Source organism: Mobula birostris, chromosome 4 (assembly GCF_030028105.1).
Source record: "Mobula birostris isolate sMobBir1 chromosome 4, sMobBir1.hap1, whole genome shotgun sequence".
In the NCBI taxonomy this organism is placed as follows: Eukaryota; Metazoa; Chordata; class Chondrichthyes; order Myliobatiformes; family Myliobatidae; genus Mobula; species Mobula birostris.
In genome coordinates, this window is record NC_092373.1 from 127,650,010 (window position 1) to 127,672,770 (window position 22,761).

The following is a 22,761-nucleotide window of genomic DNA, read 5'->3' on the forward strand; positions in this document are numbered from 1 at the left end:
TTTCAAATACATTGGCTTTGACTTGCACCAATGTTAAAAAAATTTTTATTATTTTACACAGACAAAATCCTTAAAACAAGCCTTAGACAGCAGCAACAAGTGTATACGTCCATTACATTACATGGTATCTTGACTAGAACCACAAACTCTGCAAGTACTCCTTCACCGTCATTTCTGCCTTGGGCACTTTTCTGGATAATTGACTTTGCTCACTTAGTCTGCAGTTACCTGTCGGTTCCAAGTGCACACTACACAACTCTACAAGTCATCCTCTCCTGGAGAGCCACAAACAAGTGAAAATCTGCAGATGCTAGAAATCAAAGTAACACACACACAATGCTGGAAGACCTCAGCAGGCCAGGCAGCGTCTGTGGAAATGAGTGAACAGTCAAGATTAGGGGGCCAAGACCCTTCTTCAGCCCAGCATTTGTGTGTGCTGTGTTGGATTTCCAGCATCTACAGACGTCCTCCTGTTTGAGTTAGTAGCATTGATATGTGTGGAATACCTTATCCAACAGGACAGCAAAAGTGAATGGACTTTCTCAAACAGAAACTTGGTATTAATGTTTCTAAGAATTAAACACAGACATGGCTTTACTTCGTTCTTTGTGGAAAAAAAGCTTCAAAAGGAAAGTTGCTGTTTTGAAGATTATAATACAAGTGCTGTTTAAAAGATTAAAGCATAGTTCCATATCATTTAATTTGAGGCAAAGTGTGTGACCAGTATTCATTACCATGCAATGCTTACCCACCCATTCACATATTTATACTCTGCTCTACTCCCACTTGCGCCTGTCTGAAATGAGCATCCTGTATTCTTCTAATGAACGTCAATGAAAGCAAACGTAAGGGTGTCGTATCTTCAGTCCTGACACGACAGTCTTCCAAACAGCCAGAATTCAGCAAATTCTGATAAAAAACAGTTTATACTTTTCTTAGTTCAGATTCTCAGCATCCAGCTTATCATGTTTCATTCCATTCCCAGTCAAGATGGTACCAAGCTGCAATGTCTTTCGATAATGTGGCTCACACTTAGTTGCTTTTTTTTAGTTTCGTAAGGATGGCTTTGGGGACGCACACAGATTTAGGTGGCAGGTTAGGGTTTAGGGACAGGAATGAGGGGGAATTGGGGGCAGTAAGTGAAGGGTCTGGCCAGGTGCCAGTGTTCAGAGTCCAGGTCAGAGCGCTTGGCGGTCGAAGATCGGCAATACCAGAGCTTGGGTTGGCAGGCACTGAGGAATCCAGCGATCCCGAGATTGGTGAGCCCCGGGTCAGCGGTCCATTCGGGTGGGAGTTATGAGAGCCGGTGACCTCCCAGAGCTCTACAGGAGTCCAGATGTCAAGGCCCAGAGGTCAAACCTGTGATCAGCGAGTCCTGGGATTGAAGCCCAGAGGTCAGTGAAGTCCGGAGTTGAAGGCCCAATATCTGCGAGTCCCAGAGCCCACGGCCTAGGACTGCAGACCTGGAAGAGGCCTGTCCATGGGATGGAAGCTTGTCTGTGTGTCTGTGTGTCTGTGAGTATGTGGGTGAGAGAGTGGGAAAAGTGGCTTGTTTAGATTTTGTTGTTTTGTTGTTGTTGTAGCTCCCGCTGCTTGTGCATTCTGCTAAACCTTAGGGGCATGCTGCGTTTCTGTGCCAGAGTGTGTGGCAACATTTGCAGGCTGCTCCCAGCACAACCTTGTGTGTGTTGGCTGTGAACGCAATCAATACAGTCCACTGTATTCCTTGATGTTTATGTGATAAATAAACCTGCATCTGAATCAAGGTTTTTCAACTGGTTAATAATGAAATAAACAGGTCAGCGCAATCTAATTTCTTGCCAGATGATAACACCGCAAACATCCAACCAAGGGTATTTAATTAATATTCTTCCACTTCAGAGAACAGGATGTAAGAAATCAAATTACACGGAATTTTTAAGCTAGTCTTTATTTGTGGAATTATGGATGAGTCACACCAATGGTGCTTACAGTGGTTACTCAGTGTATTTTCTACATATGTACGATAGCTTTTCTTAAGGGGTGTTCTGTAAGATTTTGTCTTATATCAAACGATTAGATGAAAATCAAATCAAATATTAATATCTCAATGATTCAAAAATACATATTTTATTAAATGCCTCTTGGTGAAACTGAAGAATAACAATTCGAGGCAGCAAAACAGCCTAGGCTCTGCTAGTTACAATGCCTGCATCATTCAAAGTTCAGGAAAGTTTCCTTAATCTGTATGTAGAATTCTCAATGAGAGATTGTGTGATACTTGATCTACTATTAGGGAATGAGGCAGGGCAGGTGACAAATGTTTGTGTAGGGGAACATTTTGCACCTAGTGATCACAATGTCATTAGTTTCAAAGTAAATATGCAAAAGGAGATACCTGGTCTGCAGATTGAGGTTCTAAATTGGAGAAAGGCCAATTTTGATGAGATCATAAAGGATCTGGCAAGTGTGGATTGGGACAGACTGTTTTCTAGCAAATTTATACTTGGTATGTGAGAGGCATTCAAAAGTGAAATTCTGAGAGTGAAAAGCATGTATGTGCCTATCAGAATAAAAGGTAAAGATAACAGGAATGGGGAACCGTGGTTTCCAAGAAATATTGAGGCCCTGGTTAAGAAAAAAAAGGAGGTGCATAGGAGGTATAGGCGGGTAGGAACAAATTAGGTGCTTATGGAGTATAAGAAATGCAAGAGAACGCGTAGACCTTAAGACCATAAGTTATTGGAGCAGAATTAGGCCATTTGGCCCATCACATCTGCTCCATAATTTGATCATGGCAGATCCAATTTTCCTCACAGCCTCAATCTCCTGCCTTCTGCCTATATCCCTTTGTGCCCTGACTAGTCAAGAGTCTATCAACCTCTGCCTTAAATATACATAAAGACATGACCTCCACAGCTGCCTGTGGCAAAGAATTCCACAGATTCACCAATCTTTGGCTAAAGAAATACCTCCTCATCTCCATTCTAAAGGGATGCCCCTCTATTCTGAGGCTGTGTCCTCTGGTCTACTCTCTCATCATAGGAAACATCTTCTTGACATCCACTCTATCACGACCTTTCACCATTCCATATTCTTCAATTGTGTCACCACTCATTCTTCTGAATTCTAGTGAATACAGGCCCAGAGCCATCAAATGCTCTTCATATGAAAAGCCATTCAATCCTGGAATCATTTTCGTGAACTTCCTTTGAACCGTCTCCAGTTTCAGCACATCCTTTCTAAGATAAGGGGCCCAAAACTGCTCACAATACTCCAAGTGAGGGCTTACCAGTGCTTTATAAAGTCTCAATATTACATCCTTGCTTTTATATTGTAGTTCTCTTGAAATGAATGCTAACATTTGCCTTCCTTACCACAGACTCAACCAGCAAATGAACTATTAGGGAATCCTGCACAAGGGCTTCCAAGTCTCTTTGCATTCAGATTTTTGTATCTTCTCTCCACTTAGCCAAACTGCATGATCATACACTTCCTGACACTGCATTCCAACTGCCATTTCTTTGCCTATTCTCCTAATCTGTCTAAATCATTCTGTACCCTCTCTACTTTCTCAAAACTACCTGCCCCTGCACCAATCTTCATAGCGCCTGCAAACTTTTCAACAAAGCCATCGATTCCATCATCCAGAACATTGACATAAGACCATAAGGCCATAAGATATATCAGCAGAAGTAAGCCATTTGGCCCATCGAATCTGCTCCGCCATTCAATCATGGGCTGATCCAATTCTTCTGGTCATCCTCACTCCCCTGCCTTCTCTCCATACCCTTTGATGCCCTGGCTAATCAAGATCTTATCGATCTCTGCCTTAAATGCACCAAATTACTTGGCCTCCACAGCCACTCATGGCAACAAATTCCACAGATTTACCACCCTCTGACTAAACTAATTTTTCTGCATCTCTGTTCTAAATGGATGTCCTTCAATCCTGAAGTCATGCCATCTTGTCCTAGACTTCCCTACCATGGGAAATAACTTTGCCATATCTAACCTGTTCAGGTCTCTTAACATTTGGAATGTTTCTATGAGATCCCCCCTCATTCTCCTGAACTCCAGGAAATACAGCCCAAGAGCTGCCAGACGTTCCTCATATGGTAACCCTTTCATTCCTGGAATCATTCTAGTGAATCTTCTCCGAACCCTCTTCAATGTCAGTATATCCTTTCTAAAATAAGGAGCACAAAACTACACACAATACTCCAAGTGTGGTCTCACGAGCGGCTTATAGAGCCTCAACACTACCCGCTCCTCCACCTATCTTTTTATCATCGACAAATTTAGCCACAAATCCATTAATCCCATAGTCCAAATCATTGACATACATCGTAAAAAGGAGTGCTCCCAACACAGACCCCTGTGGAATTCCACTGGTAACTGGCATCCAGTCAGGATAGGATCCCTTTATTCCCACTCTCAGTTTTCTGCCGACCAGCCAGTGCTCCAGCCATGCTAATAACTTCCCTGTAACTCCATGGGCTCTTACCTTGCTAAGCAGCCTCATATGCGGCACCTTGTCAAAGGCCTTCTGAAAATCCAAGTACACCACATCTACTGCATCTCCTTTGTCTACCCTGCTTGTAATTTCCTCAAAAAATTGCAGTAGGTTAGTCAGGCAGGATTTTCCTTTCAGGAAACCTTGCTAGCTTTGGCCTATCTTGTCGTGTGCCTCCAGGTACTTCGTAATCTCATCCCTAACAATCGATTCCAACAACTTCCCAACCACTGATGTCAGGTCTATAGTTTCCTTTCTGCTGCCTCCCACCCTTCTTAAATAGCGGAGTAACATTTGCAATTTTCCAGTCATCCAATACAATGCCAGAATCTGTCGTTTCTTGAAAGATCATTGTTAATGCCTCTGCAATCTCTCCAGCTACTTCCCTCAGAAACTGAGGGTGCATTCCATCAGGTCCAGGAGATTTATCAACCCTCAGACCATTAAGCTTCCTAAGCACCTTCTCAGTCTTAATTTTCACTGCACATACTTCACTTCCCCGACACTCTTGAATGTCCGGCATACTGCAGACGTCTTCCACTGTGAAGACTGATGGAAAATACGTATTCAGTTCTACTGCCATCTCTGCATCTCTCATTACAATATCTCCAGTGTCATTTTCTATTGGTCCTGTATCTACCCTCAACTCTCTTTTACCCTTTATATACTTAAAAATACTTTTAATATCTTTTTTGATATTAGTCACCAGCTTCCTTTCATAATTCATTTTTCCTTTCCAATGTCCTTAGTTTCCTTCTGCAAATTTTTAAAATCTTCCCAAACCTCTGTCTTCCCACTAGCTTTGGATTCATGGTATACCCTCTCTTTTGCTTTTACTTTGGCTCTGACTTCTCTTGTCAGCCACAGTAGTGTCTTTCTCCCATTCGAAAATTTCTTCTTATTTGGAATATATGTGTCTTGCACTTCCCTCATTTTTCGCAGAAACTCCAGCGATTGCTGCTCTTCTGTCCTTCCTGCTAGTGTCCCTTTCCAGTCAACTTCAGCCAGTTCCCCTCTTATGCCATTGTAATTTCCTTTATTCCACTGAAACACTGACACACTGACACATTGGAATTTTGTTTCTCCTTCTCAAATTTCAAAGTGAACTCAATCATTTTGTGATCACTGTTTCCTAAGGGTTTCTTAACCTTAAGCTCTCTTATCACCTCCCGATCATTGCACAACACCCAATCCAGCTCAGCTGATCCCCTAGTGGGCTCAACAACAAGCTGTTCTAAAAAGCCATCCCGCAGACATTCTACAAATTCTCTCTCTTGAGATCCAGTACTGGCCTGGTTTTCCCAATCCATTTTCATGTTAAAATCCCCAAAGATTATCATGACATTGCCTTTCTGACACGCCTTTTCTATCTCCTGCTGTAATTTGTAATTTATATTCCAGCTGCCGTTTGGATGCCTGTATACAACTGGCATTAGGGTCCTTTTACCGCTGCCATTTCTTAATTCAACCGATAGAGACTCTACACCTTCCAATCCTGTCATCTCTTTGCAATGATTTAAAATTATTTCTTATACACGGGGCCACACCACCCCTTCTGCCTACTAACCTATCTGTCCGATACACCGTATATCCTTGGACATTCAGCTCCCAATGGCAGCCATCTTTTAACCAAGTTTCAGAGACAGCCACAACGTCATACTTGCCAATCTGTAGCTGAATTTCAAGATCATCTATTTTATTTCTTATGCTGCGTGCATTCAAATATAACACTTTCAGCCCAGTATTTGTTGCTTTCTGTTTTAACTGCACCATGCCTCTATTGCCCTGTAAATCATCCCACTGGATGTGATTATGCCTCATCTCCTGCCTGTCCTTTCTATCACCTTTGTTGCATGCTATCTTTAATTTATTTCTGTTTTCCCCTTCCTCAGCCCTATCACTCTGGTTCCCATCCCCCTGCCAAATTAGTTTAAACTCTCCCTAACAGCTCTATTAAACCTACTCGCTAGGATATTGGACCCTTTTGGGTTCAGGCGTAACCTGTCCTTTTTGACCAGGTTGTACCTCCCCCAGAAGAGGCCCCAATGATCCAGGAACCCGAAGCCCTGCCCCCTACACCAGTCTCTCTGTCATGCATTAATATGTCTGATCGTGCTATTCTTGCGTTCAGTACGGATGACTTTAGCTTCTCCTTCTCAAATTTCAGGTGAATTCGATCATATTATGATCAGTTACCCCTACAGATTCTTTTACTTTTTGCTCTCACTTAAGAAAGAAATCAGTAGAGCTAAAGGAAGGCATGAGGTTGCCCTAGCAGACAAAGTGAAAGAGAATCCTTAGGGATTCTACATTTATATTAAGAGAAAAGGATTGCAAGGAACAAAATTGGTCCTCTGGAAGATCAGAATGGTAATCCATGTGTGGAGCTGAAAGAGACGGTAAGGTCTTTAATGAACTTTTTGCATCTATATTTACTCAGGAGACTGTGGAAGTGATGCAAAGCAGCATCAACTTCATGGACCCTACACAGGTTACAGAAGAGGAGATGTTTGCTGACCTGATGCATATTAGGGTGGATAAATCCCCAGGGCCTGACAATGTGTTCCCCTGGACTTTACTGGAGGCAACTGCAGAAATTGCTGGGGCCCTAGCAGAGATATTTAAATCATCCTTTGCGACATGTGAGGTACCAGAGGATTGAAGGCTTGCCAACGTTGTTCCACTAATTAAGAAATGCTCTACAAAAATAAACCAGGAAATGATAGGCCAGTAAGCCTGATATCAGAGGTGGGAAAGTTATTGGAAGGTATTCCAAGGGACAAGATATATAAGTGTTTGGACAGATTAAGAATAGTCAGCATGGCGTTGTGCGTGGTAGGTCACTTCTAACCAATCCTATAGAGATTCTTGGGGAAGTTACTAGGAAAATAGTCATAGTCATAGTCATACTTCATTGATCCCAAGGGAAATTGGTTTTCGTTACAGTTGCACCAACCAAGAATAGAGTATAAATATAGCAATATAAAGCCATAAATAATTAAATAGTAATATGTAAATTATGCCAGGAAATAAGTCCAGGACCAGCCTATTGGCTCAGGGTGTCTGATCCTCCAAGGGAGGAGCTGTAAAGTTTGATGGCCACAGGCAGGAATGACTTCCTATGACGCTCTGTGTTGCATCTCGGTGGAATGAGTCTCTGGCTGAATGTACTCCTGTGCCCAAACAGTACATTATGTAGTGGATGGGAGACATTGTCCAAGATGGCATGCAACTTGGACAGCATGAACAAAGACAAGGCAGTGGATGTATTTGACAAGAACCCGCATGGGAGGTTGTTCAAGAAGATTCAGTCATTCAGCATTCAAGTTGAAGTAGTAAATTGGATTAGTTATTGGCTTTGTGAGAGAAGCCAGAGAGTGGTAGTAGATGGTTGCGTCTGTGACTAGTGGAATGCCACAAGGATTGGTGCTGGGTCCTTTGTTGTTTGTCATCTATATCAATGATCTGGATGATAATGTGGTTAACTGGATCAGCAAATTTGTGGATAACACCAAAATCTGGGGTGTAGTAGAGAGCGAGGAAAGCTGTTATGGCTTGCAATAGATATGGACCAACTGGAAAAATGGGCTGAAAAATGACAGGTGGGATTTAATGCAGGCAAATGCAAGGTGTTGCACTTTAGTAGAACCAACCAGGGTAGATCTTACACCTACTCTGGTAGGGCACTCAGGAGTGCAGTAGAACAAAGGGATCTGGGAGTACAGATACATAATTCATTGAAAGTAATGACACAGGCAGATAGGGCCATTAAGAAAACTTTTGGCACATTGGCCTTCAAAAATCAAAGTATTGAGTACAGGAGATGGGATGTTATGTTGAAGTTGTATAAGACGTTGGTGAGGCCTAATTTGGTGTTTTGTGTGTGGTTTTGATCATCTACATACAAGAAAGATGTAAATAAGGTTGAAAGAGTACAAAGAAAATTTACAAGATGGACCTGAGTTATAAGGAAGGACTGAATAGGTTAGGACTTTATTCCTTGGAATGTACAGGTAAAAGATTTAGAGGAGATTTGATAAAAGTATAAAAAATTATGAGGGCTATAGATAATTGCAAGATAATTATTGATAATAAACGCAAGCAGGCTTTTTCCACAGGTTACATGGGACTACAATCAGAGGTCATGTTAAGAGTGAAAGGTGAAAAGATTAAGGAGAACATGAGGGGTATCTTCTGCACTCAGAGGTTCATCAGGCTGTGAGCTGCCAGAGTCAGTAGTGTATGTGAGCTCGATTTCGATGTTAAAGAGAAGTTTCAATAGATACATAGATGGGAGAGGTATGGAGGGCTATGGTCCAGTTGTGGGCTGATGGCACTAGGCAGCTTAATGATTTGGCACAAACTACAAACATTTGTAGATGATGCCTAAGGGTTTGTTTCTGTGTTGTATTCATCTATGACTCAATGATTTCAAGAAGGTTTATGAGGGATGATTGATAAGTTAGTGGCCTACTGTAGAAGGAGTCAATTTTAGAAAACCTAGCACATTTATTTTTTGATATAGTCCCCTCCTACATGTACACACTTAGTCCAGCGGTTCTGAAGCATACGGATCCCTTCTTTGTAGAAGTGGTCCACAGCAGGGGTGATTGATAAAGTTCGTGGCCTAAGGTAGAAGGAGATGAGTTATACAGCTCTCATTACATGCACGTGCAGTTCAACTCTTTGAGTGAAAGTGCAGAAAGTTTGAAGTTTATCCCCATCTCCTTCTTCTACTTTAGGCCATGAACTTATCAATCACCCCTACTGTGGACCACTCCTGGAGGTCCAAGAGGCCGACTTCTACAAAGAAGGGATCTGTATGCTCCGTGACTGCTGGACTAAATGTGTAAGTGTAGGAAAAATAAACGTGCTACATTTTCTAAAATTAACCCCTTCTACCTTAGGCCACAAACTTATCAATCACCCCTGTATAAGAAATGCTCAATTTTGCAGTTGAGATTCTACCTGCAAATTAACATTTGAAAGTGCTCATATTCAGGCCATAATTTCACCATGTAGGAGGAAACAAAAATATAACTAAAGATTTGTCTGTAACTACTGACCTTTGCAAAGAGTTTTTCATATGTAAGATGACTGATATCCTTGAGGCTGCTTCTATTCCAAGAGAGTATTCTGAACTGCGCAGTGCCCTGCATTGTCAGTAAGTTCCCTGTAAAGCACAAGTAGAAATAAAGTGTTTCTTTCAATGGGTTAACAGTTTGCCTGGGGTTAAATTCTTTTGCTCTACAAAATGGAAACTGCAAGCTAAAACCAGAGGACTTTAGAGATACACTTTGCACTTTCTTTGGAATTACATCATCAATGTAGACCCCTCATCAGGAATAGTGCATACAGAACACGTATAATTTCCATGTCAATTCACATTTTTTATAGAATTTAACATGAAGGCAAAACTGAATGTGTACCTTCATAAATCCATAAAATAGTAATAACCTCTTAAGATATACCAACCAACTGTATAGTCCACCTTTGTCATTTTTATTCAGAAATACTCATCTGATGATTTTAGGAAGGCTTTCGAGTAACTGTAAAAACCAAAACAGAACAAGACTGCTATTTTATGCAAGCAGACAATATGAATTAACTTAATTCATCATTTTTCATTGAAAACAGAATATGCAGCAAAGTACAAACTCCCATAAATTGTTTTTTTTTAAGGTTTGTGGTTGTTAAGGAAACTTTATATTAGAATTACAAGATGAATGTTACATGTTGATCCAATTCTTCAAAGAAATATGCCACATTTAGAAATATTATTCATCATATGTGAACAGAAGCTTGCACAGGTATAACTGAGTAATATCATGTACTTTATTAATGAAGGCTTGCATCACAAGCTCAGCTATCCACAACCACAATAGCTTTAAAGCCGTCTTCATTGCAACAAGGTAGATTGATGTGATTGATTAAAAAGACGTGTTTTTAACATCAGTATGCTTAACTCTAGAACTATCTTTTAAATGAACCTCAGAAAATTTAATCACAGATCACTAGCAATTTAATCCAGATTTTGATCTCCAGAGTAATTTTTTAGCACAGTTACTTGCTATAATTTGGAAAGGAATAAAGCAAAACTCAATCATGCTTATTTTATGGTGCACACATTATTACACTTCTCAGTGCAAGTGCTGGCAATGCTAGCACCTGAAGATTCATCGCCTTTCCTGAAGTTTTATTATTTTTAATCCACATTTGCTCTTATTAGTTTATACCAAACTAAGCCTTCCTTCTATTTCGACAACATTTATAAATGTGTTAAGTATTGCAAATACGATCCTACATTTATAATTTCTGTGTCTACACCGTTTCCACAAATGTGTGTGGTGTGAGTTACTAGATGCTTTAGACCACTTGATTTTTCCTGTCTGTATACAGAACCAAGGGTATATTATGCATACAAGAGTCGACTTATTCCTTTAGCGTCTGGATTGCCATTGCATGAACTATTAAACACTTAGATAGACAAGCTGAGGTAGGTAATGGAACAAATGACAGAACGTCGGATCGATATGGGGAATTCCACTTAGTCTGAACATTCTGTGCCTCAATATACCTCAACTGACCTAAATTCTTCTAATGTTTCCATCTCAATTAGTTAAACAACTTCACTCTAACCCACAATTTTTGTTTGAGGCTCCATTGATTTTGCACGATTTACTAATCATATTAAATGCAAACAACGGGAATTCTGCAGATGCTGGAAATTCAAGCAACACACATAAAAGTTGCTGGTGAACGCAGCAGGCCAGGCAGCATCTCTAGGAAGAGGTACAGTCGACGTTTCAGGCCAAGACTCTTCTTTAGGACTAACTGAAGGAAGAGTGAGTAAGGGATTTGAAAGTTGGAGGGGGAGATCCAAAATGATAGGAGAAGACAGGAGGGGGAGGGATAGAGCCAAGAGCTGGACAGGTGATTGGCAAAGGGGATACGAGAGGATCATGGGACAGGAGGTCCGGGAAGAAAGACAAGGGGGGGGGGACCCAGAGGATGGGCAAGGGGTATATTCAGAGGGACAGAGGGAGAAAAAGGAGAGTGAGAGAAAGAATGTGTGTATAAAAATAAGTAACAGATGGGGTACGAGGGGGAGGTGGGGCATTAGCGGAAGTTAGAGAAGTCGATGTTCATGCCATCAGGTTGGAGGCTACCCAGACGGAATGTAAGGTGTTGTTCCTCCAACCTGTGTGTGGCTTCATCCTTACAGTAGAGGAGGCCGTGGATAGACATGTCAGAATGGGAATGGGATGTGGAATTAAAATATGTGGCCACTGGGAGATCCTGCTTTCTCTGGCGGACAGAGCATAGATGTTCAGCAAAGCGGTCTCCCAGTCTGCGTCGGGTCTCACCAATATATAAAAGGCCACATCGGGAGCACCGGACGCAGTATATCACCCCAGCCGACTCACAGGTGAAGTGTCGCCTCACCTGGAAGGACTGTTTGGGGCCCCGAATGGCGGTAAGGGAGGAAGTGTAAGGGCATGTGTAGCACTTGTTCCGCTTACATGGATAAGTGCCAGGAGGGAGATCAGTGGGGACGGATGGGGGGATGAATGGACAAGGGAGCTGCGTAGGGAGCGATCCCTGCGGAATGCAGAGAGAGGGGGGAAGGGAAAGATGTGCTTAGTGGTGGGATCCCGTTGGAGGTGGCGGAAGTTACGGAGAATAATATGTTGGACCCGAAGGCTGGTGGGGTGGTAGGTGAGGACCAGGGGAACCCTATTCCTAGTGGGGTGGCAGGAGGATGGAGTGAGAGCAGATTACGTGGACTGGGGAGATGCGTTTAAGAGCCCCTTTCTTTAAAAAACGAAGACATCTCCCTCGTCCTAGAATGAAAAGCCTCATCCTGAGAGCAGATGCAGCGGAGACGGAGGAATTGCGAGAAGGGGATGACGTTTTTGCAAGGGACAAGGTGAGAAGAGGAATAGTCCAGATAGCTGTGAGAGTCAGTAGGCTTATAGTAGACATCAGTGGATAAGCTGTCTCCAGAGACAGAGACAGAAAGATCTAGAAAGGGGAGGGAGGTGTCAGAAATGGACCAGGTAAACTTGAGGGCAGGGTGAAAGTTGGAGGCAAAGTTAATAAAGTCATCCATATGGGTCCTAGCTATGCCTGCCTTTTTGCTGGCTTTGTGGAACAATCTATGTTCCGCACCTATTCTGGTATCTGTCCCCCACTTTTCCTTCGCTACATCAACGACTGCATTGGCGCTGCTTCCTGCACGCATGCTGAGCTCGTTGACTTTATTAACTTTGCCTCCAACTTTCACCCTGCCCTCAAGTTTACCTGGTCCATTTCCGACACCTCCCTCCCCTTTCTGGATCTTTCTGTCTCTGTCTCTGGAGACAGCTTATCCACTGATGTCTACTATAAGCCTACTGACTCTCACAGCTATCTGGACTATTCCTCTTCTCACCTTGTCCCTTGCAAAAATGCCATCCCCTTCTCGCAATTCCTCCGTCTCCGCCGCATCTGCTCTCAGGATGAGGCTTTTCATTCTAGGACAGGGGAGATGTCTTCCTTTTATAAAGAAAGGGGCTTCCCTTCCTCCACTATCAACTCTGCTCTTAAATGCATCTCCCCCAGTTCACGTACATCTGCTGTCACTCCATCCTCCCGCCACCCCACTAGGAATAGGGTTCCCCTGGTCCTCACCTACCACCCCACCAGCCTCCGGGTCCAACATATTATTCTCCGTAACTTCCACCACCTCCAACGGGATCCCACCACTAAGCACATCTTTCCCTCCCCCCCTCTCTCTGCATTCCGCAGGGATTGCTCCCTATGCAACTCCCTTGTCCATTTGTCCCCCCCATCCTTCCCCACTGATCTCCCTCCTGGCACTTATCCGTGTAAGCGGAACAAGTGCTACACATGCCCTTACACTTCCTCCCTTACCACCATTCAGGGCCCCAAACAGTCCTTCCAGGTGAGGCGACACTTCACCTGTGAGTCGGCTGGGGTGATATACCGTGTCCGGTGCTCCCGATGTGGCCTTTTATATATTGGCGAGACCCGACACAGACTGGGAGACCGCTTTGCTGAACATCTACGCTCTGTCCGCCAGAGAAAGCAGGATCTCCCAGTGGCCACACATTTTAATTCCACATCCCATTCCCATTCTGACATGTCTATCCACGGCCTCCTCTACTGTAAAGATGAAGCCACACTCAGGTTGGAGGAACAACACCTTATATTCCGTCTGCATAGCCTCCAACCTGATGGCATGAACATCGACTTCTCTAACTTCCGCTAATGCCCCACCTCCCCCTCGTACCCCATCTGTTACTTATTTTTATGCACACATTCTTTCTCTCACTCTCCTTTTTCTCCCTCTGTCCCTCTGAATATACCACTTGCCCATCCTCTGGGTCCCCCCCCCCCCGTCTTTCTTCCCGGACCTCCTGTCCCATGATCCTCTCGTATCCCCTTTGCCAATCACCTGTCCAGCTCTTGGCTCTATCCCTCCCCCTCCTGTCTTCTCCTATCATTTTGGATCTCCCCCTCTCCCTCCCACTTTCAAATCCCTTACTCACTCTTCCTTCAGTTAGTCCTGACGAAGGGTCTCGGCCTGAAACGTCGACTGTACCTCTTCCTAGAGATGCTGCCTGGCCTGCTGCGTTCACCAGCAACGTTTATGTGTGTTACTAATCATATTGTCACTTTTGACTCTGATTATGAAAAAGCAGATATTAAAGCAAACCAATTTGACACTTTGGAAACACAAGAGATTCTGCAGATGCTGAAAATCCAGAGCAACACACACAAAATGCAGGAGGACCCAGCATTTCTGGAGAGGACTAAACTGCTGATATTTCTGGCCAAGGCTCTTTACCAGGACTCCTATTTCAGTCCTGGTAAACATATCGACCCAAAAAGTTGATTGTTTATTCCTTACCATAGATGCTGCCTGACCTGCTGAGTTTCTTTAGCAGTGTGTGTGTGTGTGTGTTGACACTTTAGATTCAGATTTATCTTGTGAATTGATTTTTTTGTTCGGTTACAGGATGATGCCGTCACTCACAGGGGCACCACATCCTAAGTGCTTGCTTTCTTGGTGATAAAGAGGCGCAGCATGAAAACAGGACCTGGAGCCCTGCAGAATCCACAACAACCATCAAGCCTGAACTTACTTTACCTCCACTCCAGAAACAAGTTCGGCCCAACCTCAGAGGTCAAGCTGCGACATTCAGGTGACACATACATTTGTGCCGGTTTGGAAGCTGAGTGCCAAGCCAAGAGGATGACTCTTCCCCTTAGTGTGCTCAATATGCTCCCAAATCGCCCTCACAGAGACCATACGACCATAAGATATAGGAGCAGAAGTAGGCCATTCGGCCCATCGAGTCTGCTCTACCTGTAATACCCCCATCTGATCATAGCGGTTCATGGTAACATCTTGGAAAAAATGGAACACCCCCACATCTCAGAAATCCGGCTGTCAGTGAAAACATCAAATTCACTATCACATTCAGTCTTTTGTTGTCTGAGAAAAATGGTGTTTGAAGGTCAAGATTTCAAAGGTGGCACAAGATTCAAGATTCGAAGTACATTTATTATTAAAGAATGTATAAATTATACACCTTGAGATTTGTTTGCTTACAGGTAGCCACAAAGCAAGAAACCCAAAAGAACCCAATTTTTAAAAAATAAAAATAAAAGACCAACACCCGATACGCAAGAGAAAGGGAAAAATAAAACAAAAATCATGCAAACAACTGAAGCGAGCAACAACATTCCGAATCCTTAGATATGAACCCTGGAACAACCTGGAAGAGGCACAAAACCTCGCTCATCAATTCATCATATTAGCGGGCATGGAGCGCAGCAGCCGAGCCAGTCTTCATAGCCTCAGCGCCACGGAGAGAGGAGTGGCCATCATGGAGAGCAAGCGAAGTTGGCCCTCACCTCGGATCCCAACACCCTGTCTTTTCAGTCTATCTGGGCTGGCATTTAAATTGACCAAACAACAGATCGTACCTCACATTGTACCTGGGAGCCACTGCAGCGAAAAGCTCCAGTGCCCTGGAGATAGGAGTGAACATCGCGGAGAACGAATGAAGTTGATTCTCGTCTTCGATCTAACTGGGATTTAAATAGTCTAAGCAGTGGATTGGACCTCGCACCAGGAACCAGCCGCTATGAAGGGCTCAGGGCCTAGACTATACACCCAGCGACTCGCTCCGGGCCTAGGTTTTGCTGCTCTCGTGCTTTTCTAATCAGCTTAGCGCCCTGAGCGATCCAATCTCACACCAGGGTCAGTTGTACAGGCATCAGAACTCCTCTCTCCTCTCTCCTAATTTCTCCTCTCTGAATAACTCACTCCATCTGCATCAATTCTGCAACACAACAGCCCGGCTCGGCCTCCAAATTTGCCTTGCCATCGCTGACCCACTCACTGTTTGCGGTGATAGTTTAATACAAGTTACCACAGAAAAGATGTTTTTACTAATTTTTTGCCATTCAAACTACGAGTGAGCTGTTGCACATGTTTGGTAGCGCCACCACAAGACTCATGACCTAATAAGCAGCAATGATCATGCTGTCCTATATACTCTTGAGAATTGGACTACGTCCAGCAAACGAGTCAAGACACTGGAGAGATACAGCAGCACCATCTCTGCAAAATTCATCAAATTCACTTGACACGTAAGTGAATTAGCATCAGTTTCCTCTCTCAGGCAAACATCACCAACACTGAGGACAATGTACATTCAGCTATGTTGGGCAACTCATTTCACCGGTAAGCCAGATGCCAGACTCCAGAAATGCTCTGTTCCAAACTCTAACACAGAAAGAGATGACCAAGTGGGCAGAAGACCGAAAGATGTGTTCAAAGTCTCTATGAATATGTTCAACATCTCCACTGACTATGGGGAATCTCTGGCTCATGGCCACTTAAAGCAGTATACAGAATGGCACTAAGAACCTCGAGTCTATGCACTGGAAACACACACAAACCCAACTAAAACAGTAAAAGATAGAGCATCACTTTGCAAACCATACACCCATTCATCCATGTATCAGGTTAATTCCAACCCCAAATGATAGATATCTAGAAAATTTTCAGGCTAGCAGGAAGGAGATTAAGAATAAAATTACAAGAGCCAGAAGGGGCCATGAGAAGGCCTTGGTGAGCAGGAGTAAGGAAAACCCCAAGGCATTCTACAAGTATGTGAAGAGCAAGAGGATAAGACGTGAGAGAATAGGACCAATTAAGTGTGACAGTGCAAAAGTGTGTATGGAACTGGAGTAGGTAGCAGAGGTACTTAATGAATATTTTCCTTCAGTATTCACTACAGAATAGGACCTTGGTGATTGTAGGGATAACTTACAGCAGACTGAAAAGCTTGAGCAGATAGATATTAAGAAAGAGGATGTGCTGGAGCTTTTGGAAAGCATCAAGTTGGATAAGTCACCAGGACCAAATGAGATATACCCCAGGCTACTATGGGAGGCGAGGGAAGAAATTGCTGAGCCTCTGGCAATGATCTTTGCATCATCAATGGGGATGGGAGAGGTTCTGGAGGATTGGAGGGTTGCAGATGTTGTTCCCTTATTCAAGAAAGGGACTAAACCCATTGATGAAGGCAGAGCAGTAGATGTAGTGTATATGGATCTCAATAACGCATTTGATAAGGTACCCCAAGCAAGGCTTATTGAGAAATTGAGGAGGCATGGAATCCAAGGGGACATTGTTTTGTGGATCCAGAACTGGCTTACACGCAGAAGGCAAAGAGTGGTTGTAGATGGGTCATATTCTGCATGGAGGTTGGTGACCAGTGGTGTGCCTCAGGGATCTGTTCTGGGACCCTTTCTCTTCATGATTTTTATAAATTACCTGGATGAAGAAGTGGAGAGATGGGTTAGTAAATTTGCTGATGACACAAAAGTTGGAGGTGTTGTGGATAGTCTGGAGGGCTGTCAGTGGTTACAACAGGACATTGATAGGATGCAAAACTGGGCTGAGAAGTGGCAGATGAAGTTCAACCCAGAGAAGTGTGAGGGGGTTCATTTTGGTAGGTCAAATATCATGGCAGAATATAGTATTAATGGCAAGACTCTTGGCAGTGTGGAGGATCAGAGGGATCTTGGCGTCCAATTCCAGAGGACACTCAAAACTGCTGCGCAGGTTGACTCTGTGGTTAAGAAGGCATACAGTGTATTGGCCTTCATCAACCATGGGATTGAGTTCAAGAGCAGAGAGGTAATGTTACAGCTATATAGCACCCTGGTCAGACCCCACCTGGAGTACTGTGCTCAGTTCTGGTCACCTCACTACAGGAAGGATGTGGAAACTATAGAAGGGGTGCAGAGGAGATTTACAAGGATGTTGCCTGGATTGGCAAGCATGCCTTATGAGAATAGGTTGAGTGAACTTGGCCTTTTCTCCTTGGAGTGACGGAAGATGAGATGTGTATAAGATGATGAGAGGCATTGATCGTGTGGATAGTCAGAGGCTTTTTCCCAGGGCTGAAATGGCTAGCACAAGAGGGCACAGTTTTAAGGTGCTTGGAAGTAGGTACAGAGGACATGCCAGGGGTAAGTTTTTTATGCAGAGAGTGGTGAGTGCATGGAATGGGCTGCTGATTACGGTGGTGGAGGCAGATACGATAGGGTCTTTTAAGAGGCTCCTGAATAGATGCATGGAGCTTGGAAAAATAGAGGGCTATGGGTAACTCGAGGTAATTTCTAAAGTAAGTACATGTTCGACACAGCATTGTGGGCTGAAGGGCCTGTATTGGGCTGTAGGTTTTCTACGTTTCTATGTTTCTATCTGGGATAAAGTCTGCAGATGCATCATTGACATTTCCTCCCATCAAGCTTTGTCAGAAACTTGCAAGATTCAGTTAGATATTCATTCATTCTTCTAAACTCTGGTGTATACAAATCTACTCCACTTATTCTCTCCTCATATGGTACATAGTGGTGCATTTGCTCTATGGTGGGTATATTCTTTCCGAGAAAAGATTCAAAGATTCAAAGTACATTCATTATCAAAGTTTGAATGCAGTATACAAACCTGAAATTCTTTTCTCCACAGACAGCTATGAAATAAAGAAGAGCCATGGAACTAACTCGTTCAAAGAAAAACCTCAAACATCAAACCCCCCTTCCCCCCCAACATGCAAAAAAAATTGTGCTAGCAGCAACAAAAAAAAGAGCAAAAACACAGAATATAAAACACAAAATCAAACGGCCTATTTCAGTTCACGTAGAGAAGAGAAACAAAACGGCACACAGTGACCAGTGTACAAGAACGTCCAAGTCCTTTTGATCATCTTCAGCTCTTCCCAATCAAACAGAAATCACACGTCACCTTCTTCTTCTCAAACCTCTTATGCACATTGTGCTGCGTTTGCCAACTCGTTCACTCTAACACACCTTCAACGCTCTTTGCATCGCCTCATATTTCACAAGCACGTTGAATGCAGGCCATCAGCAAGCTAAGAAATATCACATTTTGCATCCATAATCAAGTCATTGATATACAGTATATTAGGTAAGGTTAGAGCCCAAGCACTTGTCCCTGTGGCATTCCACCAGCTACCGTCTGCCACTCTAAAAATGACTTGTTTATTTCTTCTCTCTCTGTTTCCTGTCTGCTGAACAATTTTTCATCCCTGGGATTTGCATGCTTACTTTTTATGAGTAACTTTACTAAAATCGTCTCAACATGTTGCACAAACAGAAGCTACATGGAGATGCATTCAGTACTGGAGGTCGGCAGCTGTCACTGACATTGTAGAAAGATCCAACAACTAGGATTCAATGAGTGATAATGATCACTAAAAGGAATCATCTAACTCCTGAAAGTAGGTCCAGCACTTCTGGGAACAGTGGCACAAGATCTTAAACTCCCTTGTGACTATTAGGATTTCCTCTGGTTTGGGAGTTAGCTGCTGTTACACCCATCCCTCCTGGCCTGACTTTCCATAGCACTGCCATAGAAGGACTAGGTTGCATCTTAAACTGCTATGGCATCTCCTCTGCTCTTGACCAAAAGAACCTGCAGAGATGGGTAAGCACAGCTCAGTCCATCACAAGTTCATCACTTACCTTCATCCAGTCCATTTTCACAAAAAGAATCTTCAGGAAAGCTTGCTGCAATGTCAAGGATGCCTGCCACCCTTGCCATTCCCATCACCCACTGATGCAGTTACAAAGAAGGCACGACAGCGGCTATATTTCATTAGGAGTGTGAGGAGATTTGGTATGACCCCAAAGATACTGGCAAATTTCTGCAGATGTACCGTGGAAAGCATTCTAACGGGCAGCATCACTGTCTGGTATGGGGGTGGGATGCCCTGCACAGGATCAAAATAAGCTGCAGAAAGTTGTAAACTCATTCAGCTCCATCATGGGCACTAGCCTCCCCAGCATCTTCAAGGCGTGATGCCTCAAAAAGGCGGCATCCATCATTAAGGACCCCCATTACCCAGCAAGTGCCCTCTTCTCATTGCTACCATCAGGGAGGAGATACAGGAACCTGAAGGCTCACCCTCAATGATTCAGGAACAGCTTCTTCCCTTCTGCCATCCAATTTCTGAATGGACATTGAACCTATGAACATTACCTCATTACTTTTTATTTCTATTTTTGTACTACTTATTTAATTTAGCTATTTAAAATATAAATATACTTACTGTAATTCACTTTTTTTCTATTATTATTATGTATTTCATTCTACTGCTGCTGCAAAGACAGCAAATTTCAGGATGTATGCTGATGATATCCAACCTGATTCTGATTTTCTCCTCTATATTCTGCGAGAAGATACAGGAGCTTGAAAGTTCAGGCCCCCAGATGTAAGAACAGCATCTTCCTCACTGCTATCAGACTTCTGAATAAGCCACTCTTCCACACCTCCATCCCAGCGGTGCTGCCACATTCCTGTACCCTAGCTCTCTCAGTTACTCCATTATTGTCACTTATGCTTCTTTTTGCACTGCTTCAGCTTGCACCGTTCTGCTGTTGTGAACTCGTCATTGTATTCTTGTATCTATTACTGTACTGCCGTTTACTCTGTCAGCTTCATGCCAACAAGGAATTACATTGCACCCTGGGCTAATTTAATCTAATTACTTTTTGAACCAGTGGTGAAATACTGTCCTTCAGAATTCCTGTCGGCCTGCCCTCCTGTGGCCTGCAGGGCTGAGGTACCCAGTCATGAAGTTAACGACGTAGGCCGCAGGAATATTCAAGTTTTGAATATCATGACATTAGCTCCCTTGTAACATTTCAATAGTTGCATATTTGCTTCAGCATTTACAAACTTAGTGAACAATTGACTAGCAGGTTCCCTGTTCACAGGTGCAGGCCATTTAACAGAAATACACAAAGCATCATTGTTGGTGGGTACACCCATCACCATGGAAACGGACTGATCCCGTGAGCGGAACACCGAGGTATGAAGCTCACTCAGTTGTAGTTTAGCAGGTAGTCTGATTTTCAGCACCAATAATGCTGCTTTCTCTCAGCACTGCATTATAAAGTTCACAAAAGCATTGGATCGTATTCAGAGTGAAGACAATGCATTGACTCAGAGGCAAGAGTGACCTGCAGGCTAACAGAGAGAAGAAACACCTTACACTTTCTTTGGTAGAGACATATCTCCATCCCACCACAAGGATACAGGTATAACCTTCATTCCTCTCTACCATTTATGTCTGATCTGTCACTTCCTGAACAACTCGCTTTGATTTAATTTCCTTTATGTCCAAAAAGCCATTAATTCCTACCCGATATATTCTCAGTGAATGAGTCTCCATCGAGTGAAGAATTCCACGAATTCACTCCTCTCTAAGTGAACAAACTTCTTGCCTCATTTCTGAATGGTTGATATTCTGGGACTGTTACTCCTGGTTCTAGATATTCCAGCAGGGGAAACTTTATTCTTTCCACTACCCTGACAAATCCTGTAAGAATTTAATATGTTTCAGAGATCACTCCTCATTCTTCTAAATTCAGGAGAATACTGGACCACTGTCCTTACACCAAGAATCAATGTTCATTGCATCCCCCTATTGCAATTGTACCCTTTGCCAGAAAGTACCTGCGCATAAGTGCTAGGTGCTCTACATAATTGCAATATGACATCTTCACTTGCATACTCAAATCGTTCTGCAATTAAGCCCAACTGCTTGCTGTGCATATTTTGCATATTCTGAGAAGGGAAAATGATATACGGTATTGTTGTTGAGTGAGTTCCTCTCCACACCTTGCCATTTCTTTAGCATTTGCCTGTTTTTTTTTAACAATGCTGAGTTGCTAGCTTAATGCTCAAGCCAGCACGGATGGAAAGTGTGCAAGGAGCTGACCAGATTCAAATCTGGGAGCAGCTCACCTGGAAGGCCAGTATGGATGCCACTACACCACCGGCTGGCTTATACGGTATTGAGCATATATCAATTTCAGCAGATACAGTTTTCAGAACATTGTCATCTATGCAACCATAGATAAATATACATACATATAATGAATTGAGTTGGCATGTCAGACTGCAACAAACTAAGCTTAGCGCATTACACAAGTAAAAATGTCTCCCAAGTCCTTAAACTAAAGCAAAATTTGTTTATTTTTCCTGACTGGGATAACACTCACATAAATTTCATGGCCTATCTGTGTTTTCATTACTTGTCAGATTGTAGTGTCCAATACTTCTTAATTTGGTTGATATTTTGAATAATTGGCATTCATTGTTTTTTATCAAATTAACATCTCTACCAATATTAACAGACTATACGTCACTTCTAGTATATACAGAGCATAACTCATGGGGTTTTTACTGCTTCAGTCAGAAGTGTAACTATACATTTAACTGAGACATGTATACAAAGCCAAGGTTAAATTTTACAATGTGTCATCTAAAAATAATTATAAGCATTTTACAGAGTCTATGTGAATGGAAGTTTATATTTCTAACATTCCAGTTTTTCACTGCTATCCAGACAGTATTACTTAAAACAAAATATGTACCCTACAAGGATATGTTTTACTACTAATTTCCTGGCAGAAAGACTTTCAAATTTCAATTCAGAATTGCCCCTTTACACTAACGTTGATGAAAGGTCATATGACCCCATCCTCCCCACTCAAGAATTTGCCCTGCACTCAGTTATTTTGTGTCACTGATGCTTGTTATCTCTCTAAACATGAGCTTCTAATAAGAGACCAACCAGTCAAAATCAGACGGCCACCTTAAAAATAATAATCATTTAGAAGTAAGTTTGTTTCTCAAAATCTGC

The 22,761-nt window shown here is 42.9% G+C and overlaps 1 long non-coding RNA gene across 1 annotated transcript in view; it reads right to left on the reverse strand.

The window, feature by feature from the left end:
• Positions 1-9,646, reverse strand: part of LOC140196019 (uncharacterized) — a 109,280-nt gene extending 99,634 nt beyond the window's left edge. The window contains exon 1 of the long non-coding RNA XR_011885595.1: positions 9,562-9,646. This is a non-coding gene — a long non-coding RNA (uncharacterized lncRNA). The remainder of the gene's footprint in view (positions 1-9,561) is intronic.
• Between the last annotated feature and the right edge of the window lie 13,115 nt (positions 9,647-22,761).